The sequence below is a fragment of the Pinus tabuliformis genome, chromosome 8, assembly GCF_031772625.1.
Source record: "Pinus tabuliformis cultivar Carrire ecotype Pingquan chromosome 8, CPIR1, whole genome shotgun sequence".
NCBI classification, from domain to species: domain Eukaryota; kingdom Viridiplantae; phylum Streptophyta; class Pinopsida; order Pinales; family Pinaceae; genus Pinus; species Pinus tabuliformis.
Window position 1 is genome coordinate 302,661,256 of NC_142294.1, and position 17,196 is coordinate 302,678,451.

Genomic DNA, 17,196 nt, shown 5'->3' on the forward strand with positions numbered 1-17,196 from the left:
TTATTTGGGAGTATGACTTCCTCAGTTTTAATTAAATATTAATAGTTATCTATTGGAAGGTAGAAATTTCTCTTCCATAGCATATTTTGGAATATTCTAACATTTATTTCCAAAGTAGTTATGTTTTTTTCTCTTTTAATTAAATTTATTAAAAAAATGTCATAGAAACAAATGTCATATGAAATGAGTTATGGTTTTTGGGACATGTATTGATACTCCATGGTATTGTAACAAAATCTATTTACATATTAAGAATCTCTATAATAAAATGAAGTGAATTTCCATGAAAAGTAATATTCTATATCTTTTTTAAATTATATATTGCTAAATATTGATGTTTTTTTAATTATAATAATAATTTTAAATAAAATTCTAATTTAATTTATTTTTATTTTTATTTTAATTACTTGGTAAATAAAATAAAATAGATATTTTAATGTTTATTATCAAAAAAAAATTGTTAAGCTTGGTAGGATCATTCCATTTTCTATTATATAAAAACAAGTTTACACCATACAGATAGACCGAGTGGCCTCAACTTGCCCTAAAGGGAAAGCAAGTCTGTTAGCCATTGGTTAGCTATATAAGCCATCCAAAAATATAATTGTCTTAGTCTTTCCAACCAAGCTAGATATGTCTCTACTTCATGACCGAACACTACATAACTATATAAACTGATAATTGCAACATGGAAATTAAAAGATATCCACATAAGACAAAATTATGCATGGGTGATGCTCTAATCCTTCTTATCCTCTAAGACAAATTCAATGGGTGTCGGGTCCTATGGAGATTGACCAGACATACCATACAACTCCAGGATGTAAGGGATATAGCGGTCTATTCTTTTGCAGCCGAATGTCTGGATTATGCAATTGAAAGAGGATTTTCTCCATATCCTTCTTGTACTTTGGCAGTTCCTGTAGTGTCACTTCCATCCCAACTGAGATTTTCTCCATAGCCTTGCCTAATAGGCTCTTCATGAGCCAATACAAGTACATAGCTTGCTTAAACTGAGTTATTCTTCTGCGGGTGTTTCCTGGATCAAGAACTAAGGTCCTCCAGATGTCCATCTCCTCCTCCGATGCACTGCCTTGTTTCACTTCTTCTTCCCATTCTTCCAGTAGCATCTGGATGCCCTCATCCGTCCCATCATGGTGAGCTTTTGTTGCCTCTATTATGAGGTGTTCGACTGATTTTTTTCCCTTGCATAGCTCCGACGTGCTTGGCCCCCGGTGATGCCTAGGAGTCAGGCCTCTTTTGGCATGTCCATAGCCTCGTGTAGCATGTGCCATACCTTGATGTGTTCAACAATGCTGACATCCACAATAAGTTAGTTTGACACACAAGATTGAAACAATACACCACTTCTTGCCTTGTTTCTCTTCACGGCTCGTTCTCGCCATTGTCTTATTGGGGTGGGTCGGAGCTCGCAGCCCCCAGTGGGGAAGGCCCTCGCCCCAACCCCTTAAAGTGCCATTTTTCCCCTCTCTAATTCTCGTGGCCATATGTAGGTTTTTCGTCCCATACCCATGCCAAGCTCTCATCCCCCCCTTGCCATTTGCAATATACCAACTATGGCTCAAGTTCCTATCCCCCCTTATCTCTGCCTTAGAGCTCTTACCGCTCTTTTCCCCCCAACTAGGTCTCTACCCATCCTTTTTGGTAACCTAGTGCTTATTATGCCAATTGCGGGCATGGTTGCATCTTAGGATGCCTACCACCTTCTTTCCCCTGCCCTCATTTATGCTCCACTACCCTTCCTGTGTTATCCTGCAACTAACAGGTTTCCCCCTCCCCTTGATGGAAGAGCACAATGCATCCCAGCCTAACTGTGGACAATTTCCTACCCCATTGCCACCAACGATTTCCTATCCCCCAGACAAACCCCCTTACATCCCAGCTTAACCACAAGAATACCATAATTACAAGTTTGAGGTGGAGCTAAATAACATACTCAGAGTTCGGAGTTGTTCGACGATGACGACTCTGGTTCTTCCCGTTCTGGCGCTCGCCTCCAGCTCTGAACCACCACCCTTCTCCACACATTATTGTACAAAGACTGCATGTTGATATGCCCTCCTGTCCAATATTCTCGGTCGTTCCTCCAGTCCCGCCACCTTGCCCACTCCCCCAGCTTGCCATCACTTTCAAGGACACCACTCCCCCTGCCTCGTGCATGTGAAGCGCAACAATATTAAGTTCCCAGGTACCCAGCATACCTACCTCCATGTGCTCCCAACTGTTGGCCCACATCCCGATCGAGATAATATTTTAATGTTTATTATACATTAATATTTATTACTATTTACGAGCTATTTCCCTTAACTATAAAATAACTCCAAAAACATCTTTGACTAAAGTCTGCATCATAAGAAGTTATGCCCTTTGACACTCCTTAAAAATGTGGTCTCAACACAATGACATTAACATCATGCACGTGAAAGCAATGGTCGTTATGAATTTGATATTTTTGTTAATTAGATTTTGGAGGCTTAACTCCTTTTTTTTTTTGGTTCAATCATGGTAAATAGATAATATTAAATTTAATTAATTTGAAGTTAGATATATTAATATTTCATTATAAAATTTATATATATTTTTAAGAAAATAGATTATTATTATTTATAAATTAATTTTTTTATATTATTAGAATGTTTTCAGAGTACATGGTTGTTATCTCTTGTTATATGTGGAGATTTTTACTATTTCTAAGGAATTCAGTAGAATCTTCTATTTATTTTTTTCAAAAATAAGTAGAAGACAAAAACTAGATATTCAGGATAGATAGTATAAAACATAAGTAGAATCCAGACATAATAGTAATTAGTAGTCACATGAAGAAATGAGAGTTCCACGAGGTGTAGTAGTATATGAGTCACACTAAAAATACAGATCTACATGGGCTAGTCTTGCATTGAGTCTATCCATATAGAATTATTAGTTCCTCAACATCCTTTTAATATCCTCTAGTGAAGCAAACATGTTCTACCTTTCAACTTGTTTATCTTTTGATACAAGACAAGGCAGAGTCACCATCTGCCAATGTAGCACTACATAATTGAGGAATTTATTTCCCTATCCCTTGGTGCGACTAAGCTCAAAAACCCAACAAGAGACCTCCTCTAGTTTCTTAGAGTCATAGTATAATTATTTTTAGCACATGCCTTAGTTTCCAATTTTTATTATTTCACATCAGGTCTCAAGAGACACAATGTCAAAATATGCTAGGAATATAGTGGGGCCTCAGTTGTTCGTGTGGATTGTTGCCGCCACCACTACCCCTGCATCACATGCATTTCCTGTGAGGCATGGTGAGTGGGAGGGGTTGGGTTCAAACATCTCAATATCCAACAAGAAACAATGATGAGAAGCCTAGCAAGAATAGCCCCTTGAAGCAAGAAGACTAAGAAAATAAAAATTGACCATGTAACTAGAGTTGTCACCACACAATTGACACCAAAATAAGATGATAGACACACCAAAACTATTAGAATACCCAGGTTAAATTCTCCTCCCCCTTTGAAACCCACAAAATCGTAAGAATTTAGAAAGAGATAAACCCAAAGACAAGCCCAAAGACAAGGATTTCCACACTTATACCTTACTAATTTGAACCAAGAGGACAATGCTACATAAATTGACCTAGACAGACAAATCACGAGATACAACACACTCTAGATAGGTATCAATGCTTCCTCCTCGAACCAGGACAAGCGAAAGAAAAGGCTAATTTTCTTCAAACCTTCCTCAAACGCTAGTACTACAAGATTACTTAACAAACTGACTAGAACATGACTTACATAACTAATAAAAGTATCACAAAGACAAGGAAAAGCTAAGAGGGTCACCGACCAATTTTCCCCACCAACCTTTGTTTCTCTAGCACCAGATGAAACCTAAACCTCTGAGCACTCTTACCCAACAAACAATCTAGCAACACTTTCTTAGCATAGGAGCTAGGTTAAATCATGAATAGTGGGGTGGTCAACTCCTCGACCTTGCACCAACCGCAACCACCCACACAAATCATTGTGAATAAGGTTAACTCCATCAACCCTCCACACATAATAATAGTCAATTCCATGCGAGTGCATGTGGGGGATAAGCTGTGTCCTCTGTTATTTAATTCTCATCAAGTCGGCAAGGTGATGGACTCGTCCCACAAGGCCCATTTCCGATATTTGTCCTCACCCCAATGTGTACTAAGAGAATAGATTAAGCTAGAAGGAAAAATAACCATTTCCAAAACATTTGAACTAATTATTCATGTATACGTTTAATTGAATCATATGCCAAGTAATGGTTATTATAAATGGTTTTTCAGAGTGGTCGAATCTAGATGGAAGGAAAACTTTGTAATAGAATGTTATAAGTTTTGGAGGTTTTTCTAACATATTTCCCAGTTTAATTTGTCCAAAATCTTGGAGGGATTTCCTGAAATCACAAGTTTTAATTGTGAAATATCCATAATCCAAGTGCCCTAGGTGTTTTTCATGGTACTAAATAAATCCATATAACACATTTCAAACAACAAATATCAAGATACAGCGAAAAAACAATTAAATAATTCCAGCCACAAATTAAACCTTATGCACATGTTTTCAAGTGGTCCTCGTGGTCGCAAAATAGTCTTTTGGAGCGGTTCCTTGAAGGGTGGATATCATGGGCATCTTTACATTCTTGACATGATAAAATATAATATGCTTTGTCTTAAAATATAATCTTTCACATCCTAATGAACCACCGTTGCTGGTTCAAAACTTGGATCAGAACAAAAACCTAATGCGAAATGAATCTGAAAAATAATCTACACAAGATTTTGAAATGTTGTTAAAATTTGTCAATACAAATGGTAAATGATATTATAACTTTTTAAAATGTGTTTTAATCAAATAAATATATTCACCGCTTTATAAATATTTAAAAACCAAAATATACGAATTACACACCCTAAAATTTTAATTTTAACGAATATTAAAAAAATAACTTAAAAAGCTTTCGAAAATATAATGTTTTATCTACAAAAATCGGACACTCTTCCTCAATCTGATCGGTCGGCCTCTAAAGTTTTGTCAGAGATCACGTGAATGAAGAACACACCGGCAGACCCAGTATGTAGAATATATTTATTTGGATAAATATTAATATCGCTAATTGTTTTTGAGTAATCTAATTATTTTAGATTTTCGGTTCGTATACGATGAAAATTATAATTAAAAGGTCAATAACTCAAAAAGCTATCAAAATAAAAAATAAAAAATAAAAATTGGCTTTTCGCTTCGTGTACGATTAAAATTATAATTATAGAGTAACTAAGTTTAAAACGTAAAACAGGTATATTATTGAATAATATATTTGTCTTTGTTTCTGAATTCTTATACTATTAGAATTATATTTTAAGTTAAAAAACTAGAATAGTTAAACCATTGAGTAATCTAATTGTTCTGTTTTTTTGGTTGGTATGCAATTAAAATTATAATTAAAAATTCAAGGAGTTCACAAGCTAAAATAGTTAAACGATTGAGTAATATATTTTTTTGTGTTCGTAATGCATTAAAATTATAATTAAATAATTAAAGATTTAATTTATTTAAAATGACAAAGATTGCAAAAGCCTAAAGATGGAAAGAAGAGATAAGAATAAAGTGTAATTTAGAAAATGGAGTGGACTTTATATTCATTTTATTTGGTATTAGTTAAATACGGTTACATAAAACTACTAATTAACTCAATTAAAATTCAACTAATCAAATTGAACTAGAATTGACCATAATAATTAGGTAGTAAGACAAACATAGAACAGGGAGATTAATTAGTTTAAGTTTAATACCTTTTTGTTGAGAGAGGAGTCCACTCCTGAGTTTTTTCTATTTTTAATTTTGAGTTTATTTTCTGTGTTTAGCCTCTCCAATATGTCACAAAAGATAAAATAATTAAACAAATCTTTATTATTTTACTGGAAATTTAAATTTCAAAGTTTTTTTTGTTCTAGTATTATGTTATAATTTCAAAAAAATTAATATATATATTAATTTTATTTAAAATAATTTTTTATAATTAAAAAAAATATATATATTAATATTATTAATTTTATTTAAAATAATTTATTTGTAATTCATACGAATTTTGTTCATGGCTAAATTATAAATAATATTAATTTTATGTTTTTTTGAAAGCTCAAATTTTGTTATTGATCAAGTAATTTTTATAATACATATTTTTGAATGACACTTCATTAACCTTGATCTCCTCTCCCGTATATAAGAGGAAATTATTGAAGTTTTTAATTAAAAATAAACATGATAAGCTAAGTATGACTAATGTTCACATTACAAAAACTAATAAGCATGATAAACTAAGTATGACTAATGTTCACATTACAAAAACTTTGCATGAATATTATAAACTTGCATGATTGTCATAAACTAGGCATAAATGTCATAGCAACACAAAGTAACAAAGTAAAAGACATAACTAGATGACTTGTAAACACTAAAATCATAGTTGCAAATTGCAACATGCCAAGAAAGTATGAAAATACTAATTGGATGGGAAGGAAGTGAGGATGGCCTAATAGAGGTGGATCTATGACATAGAGTGACTGCATCTATGCCCTACATGGATTCATCCAGGATCTAATCAAACAAGGGAAATAACTCCATGTAGTGCACTACATGCATTCATCCAGGATCTAACAAAACAAGGGAAATAACTCCATGTAGAGGAGAAGTTCATCTAAGCTATCATTATGTTCTAATGGGAACTTTTCGCTAAAATTTCTAACGTAGATCGATATTGTTGATATATTGATTGCCACTAGTTCTTATAAAGGATCAAGGACCCAATTTAACATGTTCGCCATAACCTCCGGGTCCAATACATCGTCTCTTTCCTCTGCAATCTTCTTCTCAATGTCATTGAATTCTGGTTGAATAACCAACTTCATGTACTCTAAGTACCTAGGGCTTGGGTTAGAGCTTTACTATTGTTGTGAGCTCTGTGGCTCCTAGCTCGCCTCCTTGAGCTTGGGCTAGAGCTTTACTGCTGTTATGAGCTCTATGGCCCCTAGCTCCCCTCCTTGAGCTTGCTCTCGCGAGCCATGTTAACAACTCAGGGAAAAGTACAATGCCAACATAAAGAATTGGGGACAGAAAGATAGGGAGATAGGTGAGAGCCATCTCATTAAAAAAAAAATAAAAAATCATCTTAAAAAAATTATTAAAAAATTATGGGAAAAATGAAATTAAAAATGAAAAAAAAAAAATCAACTTCACTCAAAAGAAAATAGAAAACTTGAATTAAAAGAAAAACAAAATTACAACATGAATTGAAGAAGACACAATTACAACTAGCAATGAGCTATAGAGAAAAGAAAAATATATCTGAGAATGAGAATTCTAGTTGAGAAAAGAATTAGAATGGAACAATATATCTGAGAATAAGAATTCTAGCTGTTGGAGTTGAGAAGAGGAGACTCCCCAATTATAGATCAATCCTGTCACCAATGAATTCCACAAAATGAAAATGTAAGTAACAGCCGACATGAAAATGAGAAGCAAAGAGCAGAGGGGACCAATACCTCCTGGCTTGGTCCTCGTGATTACTGAGCACCAACCAAGAGATCTACAGAGTTTCCCAATTGTTCGTTGGAATTACCAATTTACTCACCATAAAGCAGCCACGAGAATGGGAATCTTCCCCTATGCGCCATAAAACATCCACAATACCTGTAGCGCCCTGCGGCTCTGCCCGGGCGCGCGCCCCGCCAGCTCATGAAAATGACTAAGTACCAGCCACCGTCGCATATGAACAGCGCGCGGAATAATATAAGTTATGGCGTGCGAAGGAGATATATATGCGATGGGGGGAATAAACGATGGACTAACCAAGCCGACATATGAAACATGGCGAAGGGGCATTCATCACAACATTATTAAACTTTACAGCGTCGGCCAGGTTGGAGATATGCGAGTTAGGGAGCGTATATACATGAGGCAACATGCGGTTCATTTGGCATCAAACGGTGATCATCTCTCATCGCACAAAGGGGTAAAAGCACATGGGAACAGCGCAGTTTACTGCAGTCGATGGATGAGCCCGCTGAGCCGGGCGAAGAACAAGACAAGGTCACAGTTTGGGTTCCGGTGGTGCGCACAGTGCCCGCGTTCAATATCGCACTTAGACCGGGTTGTGGCCGGGTCGGGTCGTGCACGGTGTACCCGCCCGCCCAACGCCGAGTTGGTGTGGTGATTATTTTGTGTTAACGGTGGGTTCGTGCACGGGCACGACACGGTTGTATATTATAGGTTCGCACTTAGTCTTGGGTTAAGGCGGAGGCGAGGTGGTGCACGGGGTGCGCCCGCCCGCCTAAACCCCAGGTTCGTGTATTGTATTGACTCGTTGTGTGTATTGGTGGTGGGTGTACCCGCCTGCCCGACGACACAAGGGTTGGGCATATTATATATTGTAATTCGGTTTCAGTGGAGATTTGGCAAGACCGTCGTGCAGTCGTGCATAGGAGGGCGCCCTCCCAATATTGTAAACATTACAAAATATAATAAAGAAGATTATTATTATATTGTTGTGTTGATTATTATTGTTGATGTGCTGATTTATTATTGTGTAATATTAATGGTTTCCACATGTTAATTCATAATGGTTATGAATTGTTAAGGCGTAGTCCGCAAAGTTTGTTAACGATGGAACATCTTAATAACTTAGGCGGTGCCGCACCCGCCCAATTAAGAAAAAAAAGAATTGGGGGCGTGACAGGTGGTATCAGAGCAAAGGTTGCTCATGACGAAGATGATATGATGAAGCCTGATAGAGCAGGGTTGCTCATGACAGGTGAAGCTGATAAGACTATGGAGAAAGCATGGATGAACCGTCTGGGGTTCGTGGACTTGATGGTTCATGGCAAGACCATTCAAGCCCTGGTGGACACAGGGGCCACACATAACTTTATGATGACACGGTTAGCAAAAGAGGCTGGGTTGACGATCACCCCATCAAATATGGAGGTCAAGGCAGTGAACTCTAGAGCTAAGGTGGCAGGTTTGGTACACGATGTACCTGTGCAGATAAAAGACTGGAAAGGTCAGTTGGACTTCACGGTGATGGAGATGAATGACTTTGATATGATACTCGGACAGGATTTCTTGAAAGGCAACAAGGCTATTGTTGTCCCTTTCTGTGATGAGGTGGTGTTGGTTGGACAGTCACAAACTTGGACTTTGCCCACTCATGGGCAAAGGAAGGAAGTCAAGGTGCAGCATGTTTCGGCACTAAGTTTGGAGAAGGCTATGAAGGACTCAAACATGGAGACATATGCGGTGATGTTCAAGGATGTTGAAGGTGATGGAGTAGGGACGCCTGTTCCAGCCGAAATATCTGAGGTGCTTACCAAGTATGCAGATTTGATGCCTGATGAGCTTCCGAAGAAACTTCCACCAAGGCGTGCAGTGGACCATAGCATTGAGCTTGAGCCAGGGAAGCAGCCCCCAGCCAAAGCACCTTATCGATTGTCGGGGCCTGAATTGGAGGAATTGAAACGCCAGTTAAAGGAGTTAACTGAGGCAGGTTTCATTAGACCTTCGAGGTCCCCTTATGGAGCTCCGGTATTTTTCCAGCGGAAGAAGCATTCAAATGAGCTACGGATGTGCTGTGATTACCGTGCATTGAACAAGCAGACGATAAGGAACAGGTATCCTTTGCCATTAGCTGCTGATTTCTTCAACAAGCTTGCAAAGGCCCGAGTGTTTTCCAAGCTAGACTTAAGGCATGGATATTATCAGGTGCGGATAGCTGAAGGAGATGAGAAGAAGACCACGATAGTAACAAGGTATGGTAGCTTTGAATTCCTTGTTATGCCATTTGGTTTGTGCAATGCTCTTGCTACGTTTTGCACTTTGATGAATGATGTCCTACGACCATACTTGGATTCGTTCGTAGTAGTATACTTGGACGATATAGTGGTGTTCAGTGACAACATGGAGGATCATAAGAAACACTTGGCAATGGTATTCGAGGCACTGAGGACAAATCAGTTGTTCTTGAAGAAGTCTAAGTGTGTGTTTGCTCAGACCGAGATTCCGTTCCTTGGGCATATTGTTGGTCAAGGGTGCATACGGATGGAGCCAAGCAGAGTGAAGGCGATCGAAGACTGGGTTGAACCAAAGAATGTCCATGAGATGAGGGTGTTCTTGGGCATGACCAACTACCAACGGAAGTTCGTAGAGGGGTACTCCAAGGTGACATCGGCACTGACAGACTTATTGAAGAAAGACAAGAGGTGGAGTTGGACGAGCAAATGTCAAGAGGCATTTGATGACTTGAAGAAGAGGATGGTTACAGCACCGGTACTGAAGTTGCCTGACTTCGAGAGACCGTTTGAGGTACACACAGATGCTTCAGATTTTGCCATAGGAGGGGTTCTTATGCAGGATGGGCATCCGGTGGCATATGAGAGTCGGAAGTTGCAGGATAGAGAACAAAGGTATCCGGTTCATGAGAAGGAGATGACTGCCATCATCCATTGTCTTCATGTGTGGAGGCATTACGTGATTGGGAAGCTGTTTGTTGTCAAGACTGACAACGTTGCAGCAAGTTATTTTGCATCACACCGAAGCTTTCTGCAAAGCAAGCTCGTTGGCAGGACTTCTTGGCAGAGTTCGACATGACTATCGAGTATAGACCGGGTAGACACAATGCGGTAGCAGATGCCCTTAGCAGGAAAGGACAACTTGCAGCATTGGAGGAGGAAGAAGACCGGGCAGCAAGGGGTAGGAGTCGAGTTCAGATGTCAGAAGAGATGCAGAATAAGATCAAGGAAAGTGTTGAAACCGATACTTTGGCACAGAATATAGTGAAGCAGGTAAAGGAGGGGAAGACACGGAAATTCTTCCTACGAGACGGGTTCTTGTTCTTTGGAAACCGACTCTATGTTCCAAAGTCATCTGGACTCAGGAGACATCTCTTAAAGGAGTGCCACGATTCTCCGTGGGCCGGTCACCCAGGGCAGCGTCGTTCTTTGGCCTTGTTGGAGAGAGGATTCTTTTGGGAGAAGATGAGAGAGGATGTGGAGGAGTATGTGCATACGTGCATCATTTGTCAGCAGGACAAATCAGATACTCAGAGACAGGGAGGACTGTTGCAGCCTTTACCGATTCCAGAGAGGCCGTGGATGAGTGTCTCGATGGACTTCATCACTCAGCTTCCACAGGTTCAGGGGTATAATGGGATTATGGTCGTGGTTGACCGTTTTTCCAAGTATGCTGTCTTTGTTCCTACAAAGATACCTTGTGGAGCCGAGCGGACAGCGGAGTTGTTCTTTAAGAACATAGTGAAGTATTGGGGGATGCCACTGAGTATTGTGTCGGATAGAGATCCGCGGTTTACAGGGAGATTTTGGACCACATTGTTCAAGTTGGTCGGGACAGAGTTGTTGATGAGTTCGAGTTACCATCCGCAGACAGATGGGCAGACCGAAAGAATCAACGCATTGCTGGAGGACTACTTGCGACATTATGTGACAGTTGATCAAAAGAATTGGCCCGAACTCTTGGATATTGCTCAGTTTAGCTACAATATTCAAAAGAGTTCTGCGACAGGGTATAGTCCATTTGAGTTGGTGAATGGGCAGATGCCGGTTGCACCTCATACCGTAGTGACGGGAGGCTTCTTGAGAAGCCCTCATGCGAGGAGGTTCATGAAGGCTTGGGAGGAGACCTTGGAGTTAGCACGGTTACGCTTGCACGAAGCTGCAAGGAGGATGAAGAAGTATGCTGATCGTGGAAGACGGGAAGCACACTTCGATGTAGGGGATATGGTGTTTCTCAGAATTACCGGAGAGCAGTTTCAGCCAGCCAAGGGGACGACGAGCAAACTGACACGGAAGTATGAGGGACCATTCCGAGTGAAGAAGAGAGTGGGGGAAGCTGCTTACGAGCTGGAGCTCCCACGCCATATGAACATGAAACACCCAGTTTTTCATGTGAGTCAGTTGAAAAGATGTTGGCTTGATTCAGACCATCCAGAGAGAGTTGAACCAACGAGAGGACCAGCCGGGACTGTGGACAGACCGGGACTAGAGTTAGAGAAGATTGTGAGTCTCAGAACTACTGGTGTTGGCTGCCACCGACGACGGGAATTTCTTTGCAGATGGAAGGATGCACCGGAGGAGGAGAGCTGGGAGACGGAGGATTCACTTTGGAGATGGAAGGACAAGATCGCGAAGTATGACAGAAAATTGAAGAGGAGAGCAGGAATTGTCGGGACGACAATGACTTCTGGTGGGGGAGAATGTAGCGCCCTGCGGCTCTGCCCGGGCGCGCGCCCCTCCAGCTCGTGAAAATGACTAAGTACCAGCCACCGTCGCATATGAACAGCGCGCGGAATAATATAAGTTATGGCGTGCGAAGGAGATATATATGCGATGGGGGGAATAAACGATGGACTAACCAAGCCGACGTATGAAACATGGCGAAGGGGCGTTCATCACAACACATTATTAAACTTTACAGCGTCGGCGAGGATGGAGATATGCGAGTTAGGGAGCGTATATACATGAGGCCACCTGCGGTTCATTTGGCATCAAACGGTGATCATCTCTCATCGCACAAAGGGGTAAAAGCACATGGGAACAGCGCAGTTTACCACAGTCGATGGATGAGCCCGCCGAGCCGGGCAAAGAACGAGACAAGGTCGCAGTTTGGGTTCCGGTGGTGCGCACAGTGCCTGCGTTCAATATCGCACTTAGAGCGGGTTGTGGCCGGGTCGAGTCGTGCACGGTGTGCCCGCCCGCCCAACGCCGAGTTGGTGTGGTGATTATTTTGTGTTAACGGTGGGTTCGTGCACGGGCACAACACGATTGTATATTATCGGTTCGCACTTAGTCTTGGGTTAAGGCGGAGGCGAGGTCGTGCACGGGGTGCGCCCGCCCACCTAAACGCCAGGTTCGTGTATTGTATTGACTCGTTGTGTGTATTGGTGGTGGGTGTACCCCCCTGCCCGACGACACAAGGGTTGGGCATATTATATATTGTAATTCGGTTTCGGTGGAGATTTGGCAAGACCGCTGTGCGGTCGTGCACGGGCGGGCGCCCTCCCAATATTGTAAACATTACAAAATATAATAAAGAAGATTATTATTATATTGTTGTGTTGATTATTATTGTTGATGTGCTGATTTATTATTGTGTAATATTCATGGTTTCCACATATTAATTCATAATGGTTATGAATTGTTAAGGCATAGTCCGCAAAGTTTGTTAACGATGGAACATCTTAATAACTTAGGCGGTGCCGCACCTGCCCAATTAAGAAAAAAAGGATTAGGGGTGTGACAATACCTGTTGGAACTAACATTGCCGTTAATGGCAGCATCCGTTTAATTAAATTCCATCACAGCTCAGTAAATTCGACTGGAACAGTGAGCCACTAAGTAAGAGTTCGTATGACATTGAATTAATGTTGGCTACTGGTGAACCTTCGTTATGAAGATCCATTGACACATAGCTACTTCCGTTGCCAATCACACAGCTGTCTATCCATCCTAGCCTCCACACGCTCGCTGTGGGTTGTCCCAAGGCAATCTGTTGCAGCAACCGAGACACCCGATTGAGAAAATATTATTAAATTTTTATGTAAAAAATGAAGCATTAACAAGTTTGATTCTTCTAAATATTTGATTAAATACAAATTCAAAATGAGATGAAATTAATTTATTTTTAAAAAATTATTATTATGAGATATATTTTATTTTAGGTTATTTAACAAAAAGCTATATAAAATTATTTAGTTTTTAATATAATTTTCAATCGTAAAAGCTACCTCCCACAAATACCAACTTTTTATTAAATATAAATCTTTAACTTTCTGTAAAAAGGAAACCAATACTAAGTACTCCGCGCATTCACGCAAAATAAACAGTATCTAAACCGGATTTGGAAATCTGGAAGCAAAACCAGTTGAGGTCCACTTATCGCATTAAAGTCCACATCGACCACATGCTTGGGTGTTGTTGGTCTAACATGATAAAGTGACTTAATCCAATTCTTTAATCCTAATAGGAAGCCACTAATAGATAAACAGCTACTAGTCCTACAGGAAGCTACAGTAATATGTGCTTCAAACAATTGTGCCATTACTCCCGCAAGTTCAGAAGCAAGATTGCGTGAATTTTCCTGTTAAACTGCAATCTATTTATCTTATTTTATTTTACTTTTGATAACGTGAAGACTAAGATGAAGCTTCAAGGCTATGGATAGGTGATCCAATTTACCTAAACTGGATCAGGTATGGATATTTATAAATACTGCACTCAACGCATCCCACATAAACTACATCCTCTCCACTGAAATATATTCGGCATAAACAGCTTCCATTCATTCAATATATCGTCTCTTTATATAAAAGTATTTGTCAGTTGTCGATCATTAGTCATGGCTATGGCCTGCAGGAATCCCCCACCATCTGCTGGAAAGATGATAACGATTTTAAGTATTGATGGAGGAGGAGTTCGAGGGATTGTTCCAGCAACTATCCTTGAATTCTTGGAGGCCAAGCTTCAGGTATTGATTAATCTAACCCACCTTCGACATGGAAAATGTTAGATTAGCTTTCAATAACAATGGATATGGTATTTATTACATATGAAAAAGTGACTTGTGGCAATTTATAACAGGAACTTGACGGTCCAGATGTAAGGATAGCTGATTATTTCGACGTTATTGCCGGGACAAGCACTGGAGGATTGGTCGCTGCCATGTTAGCTGCTCCAAATGAAAAAAATCGTGCTCTATTTGCTGCAAAGGACATTACAAAATTTAATTTAGAACAATCTGCTTCTATTTTTGCACAGACCTCGTGAGAGTCCAATATCTTATTCTTGTTTGCTTTTTTTAACGTTCCAAACAACAACCATGTTTATTAAGATGAGTTATTGACAGAGGTTGCCTGGAATTTCTGCATGCTCTCTTTGGCCCAATATATTCGGGGGAATAGCTGCACAAGCTCATCAAGATGAATATGAAGAATACACGATTGCACCAGACGCTAACTAATGTCCTCATTCCGGCATATGACATCGTGTCTCAGGAACCTGCAATATTCACAACTTTTGCGGTAATCTTTTTTTCTGACATAATTTTAAAATAGAAATGGTTTCGAATCCCAGTTAATGTAATTATGATATCATAAATCTCTTTGCAGGCCAAACAGCAGGTCTTAAAGATGCATTTTTGTATGATATCTGCATTGGAAGTTTAGCAGCTCCGACATATCTTCCTTCTTATTACTTTGAAACGAAAGATTCCACGGGAAATACCGAAAGCTTTAATCCCAGTAAGTAAGGTTTGGGAAATCTAGATCTTGATTTTGGGACATGAGCGAGACTAAACAATTAAGTTGTGTTTTTCAAATTAAGCAATTAATTTATGTTTTTCAGATTTCCAGCTATTCTGTTAATTTGTAATTTAGTTAAGTTTTCAATTGGTTTAATTGGTAAAATATATGGCAAAAATCTAAAATTTGAATGTTACTAGTGACTGATAGAGAGGTTATGTGATTTGGTGTTGCAGACGTTACTTGGGATAAACGAGGTTACTAGAGAGGCTCTGTCAGGCAATCCAGATTTCTCATTGCTTGCCTCCGAAATTAGGGTCAGTTATATTAAAGTGGATTGGTGCAACCAATAATTGCTTAACAGTGACTGATGCGGCTATTTGTTTTAAATATGACACCAGCAAGTTCTTGGTGGTTTCTCTTGGAACCGGAGAGAAGGCAGTTAGTTACATGGTTGTTGAGGCCGCAAAGTGGGGTGTGTTTCAATGGTTGCCATACAACAGCAATACCCCCTTACTTGACATGTATATGCAATCAAGTGCAGATATGGTGGATATTGTCTCCAGCGTTGTGTTCCAAGCATCAAAATCACAGAAGAACTATCTAAGAATCCAGGTACCTTCCTTTCTCCTCCTCTGAATATCAGAGTTGTGGGGTTTATTTACATGTTTGCATATATTGGATATTGAAGAGTTTTAAGTTGCATCTTATAATTTAGATGGTAGATTTGGGAAATATTTCTGAATTCAGTAAATATTTTCTAATTTAATGGGCAAGAGCTGGTTCACACGACTAACGTCTTTTTCATTTATCCAATTCTGAAATATTTTCAAAATCTACAAAGATCTTTAATCAACTGAGGTTTAACAGATTGGACAATTGGAATCAGGTAGAATTACCAGAAAGTGCAAGTTCGAGCGTTCTCTCACCAAAGAAGAACCTCACTAGCCTGGTAAATCTAGGGAAAGCCTATTGGAGGATCTTGTTTCAAGAGTAAATATTCAGACTGGCCTGTATGGGCCAGTACCAGACGAAGGCACTCACGAAATGCATTGACTAGGTGAATATGCCGACCTCATTTAAATTTTATTAATCCGTGAGAGGTACCAATGATAGCAACGAATAATATTTTAAGCATGGTTGTTGCTCAGTTTGAATCACGTTGATATTATTTAAATGCTTTTCGTAGGTTTGCGAAGGAACTTTCAGACGAAAGAAAGTTACGATTATCACACAAGTAGCGGTCTTCTGGGCTCCATTTTCTCAACGACAACAAAAAATAGCTAAGATGGAGAGGATCATTTGATTAGATCAAATCTCTCATCTACACGTCTTCTTGAGGTCGTCCCTATTGGTGTAACATAATTCTTTTTCTTGTCCTGTAGGTTCTTTTCAGTAGGGCAGTGTAAAACTGGTATCATGTGATCAGACAGTTCAGGGTAATGGGTTATAATTACTTCAAGAGATAACTATTATTCAAGTTTTAATTTAATGTAAATGTCTCAAGGCATTAGAGTAACAATCAAGTACGTAATTTGGATGTCCATATAAGACTACATTATTCATGGATACGGTGATCCTATCGAGTTTAATATATGGAAAATACCCGAAATAATAAAAATAAAGAATGGTGTATTTGTAATAATGTTATGATATATGTAATCTTTTAAATCATGATCAAGTTAATGTGTTATCTTCAGTGATTGAATGCTTTTGAAACACAAGCAGGAAGTTGCTTAATCAATTTAATATTATTGTTGATTTGTAATTATGTTATGATATATGTAATTTTTTAGATTATGATTAAGTTAATGTGTTATTTTAAGCGATGGAATGTTTTTGAAATATAAG

General features: G+C 39.1%; 1 pseudogene; it reads left to right on the forward strand.

Moving 5' to 3' along the window:
• Positions 1 to 14,444: 14,444 nt before the first annotated feature.
• On the forward strand, positions 14,445 to 16,651 carry LOC149235329 (patatin-like protein 2; annotated as a pseudogene).
• Positions 16,652 to 17,196: the final 545 nt, after the last annotated feature.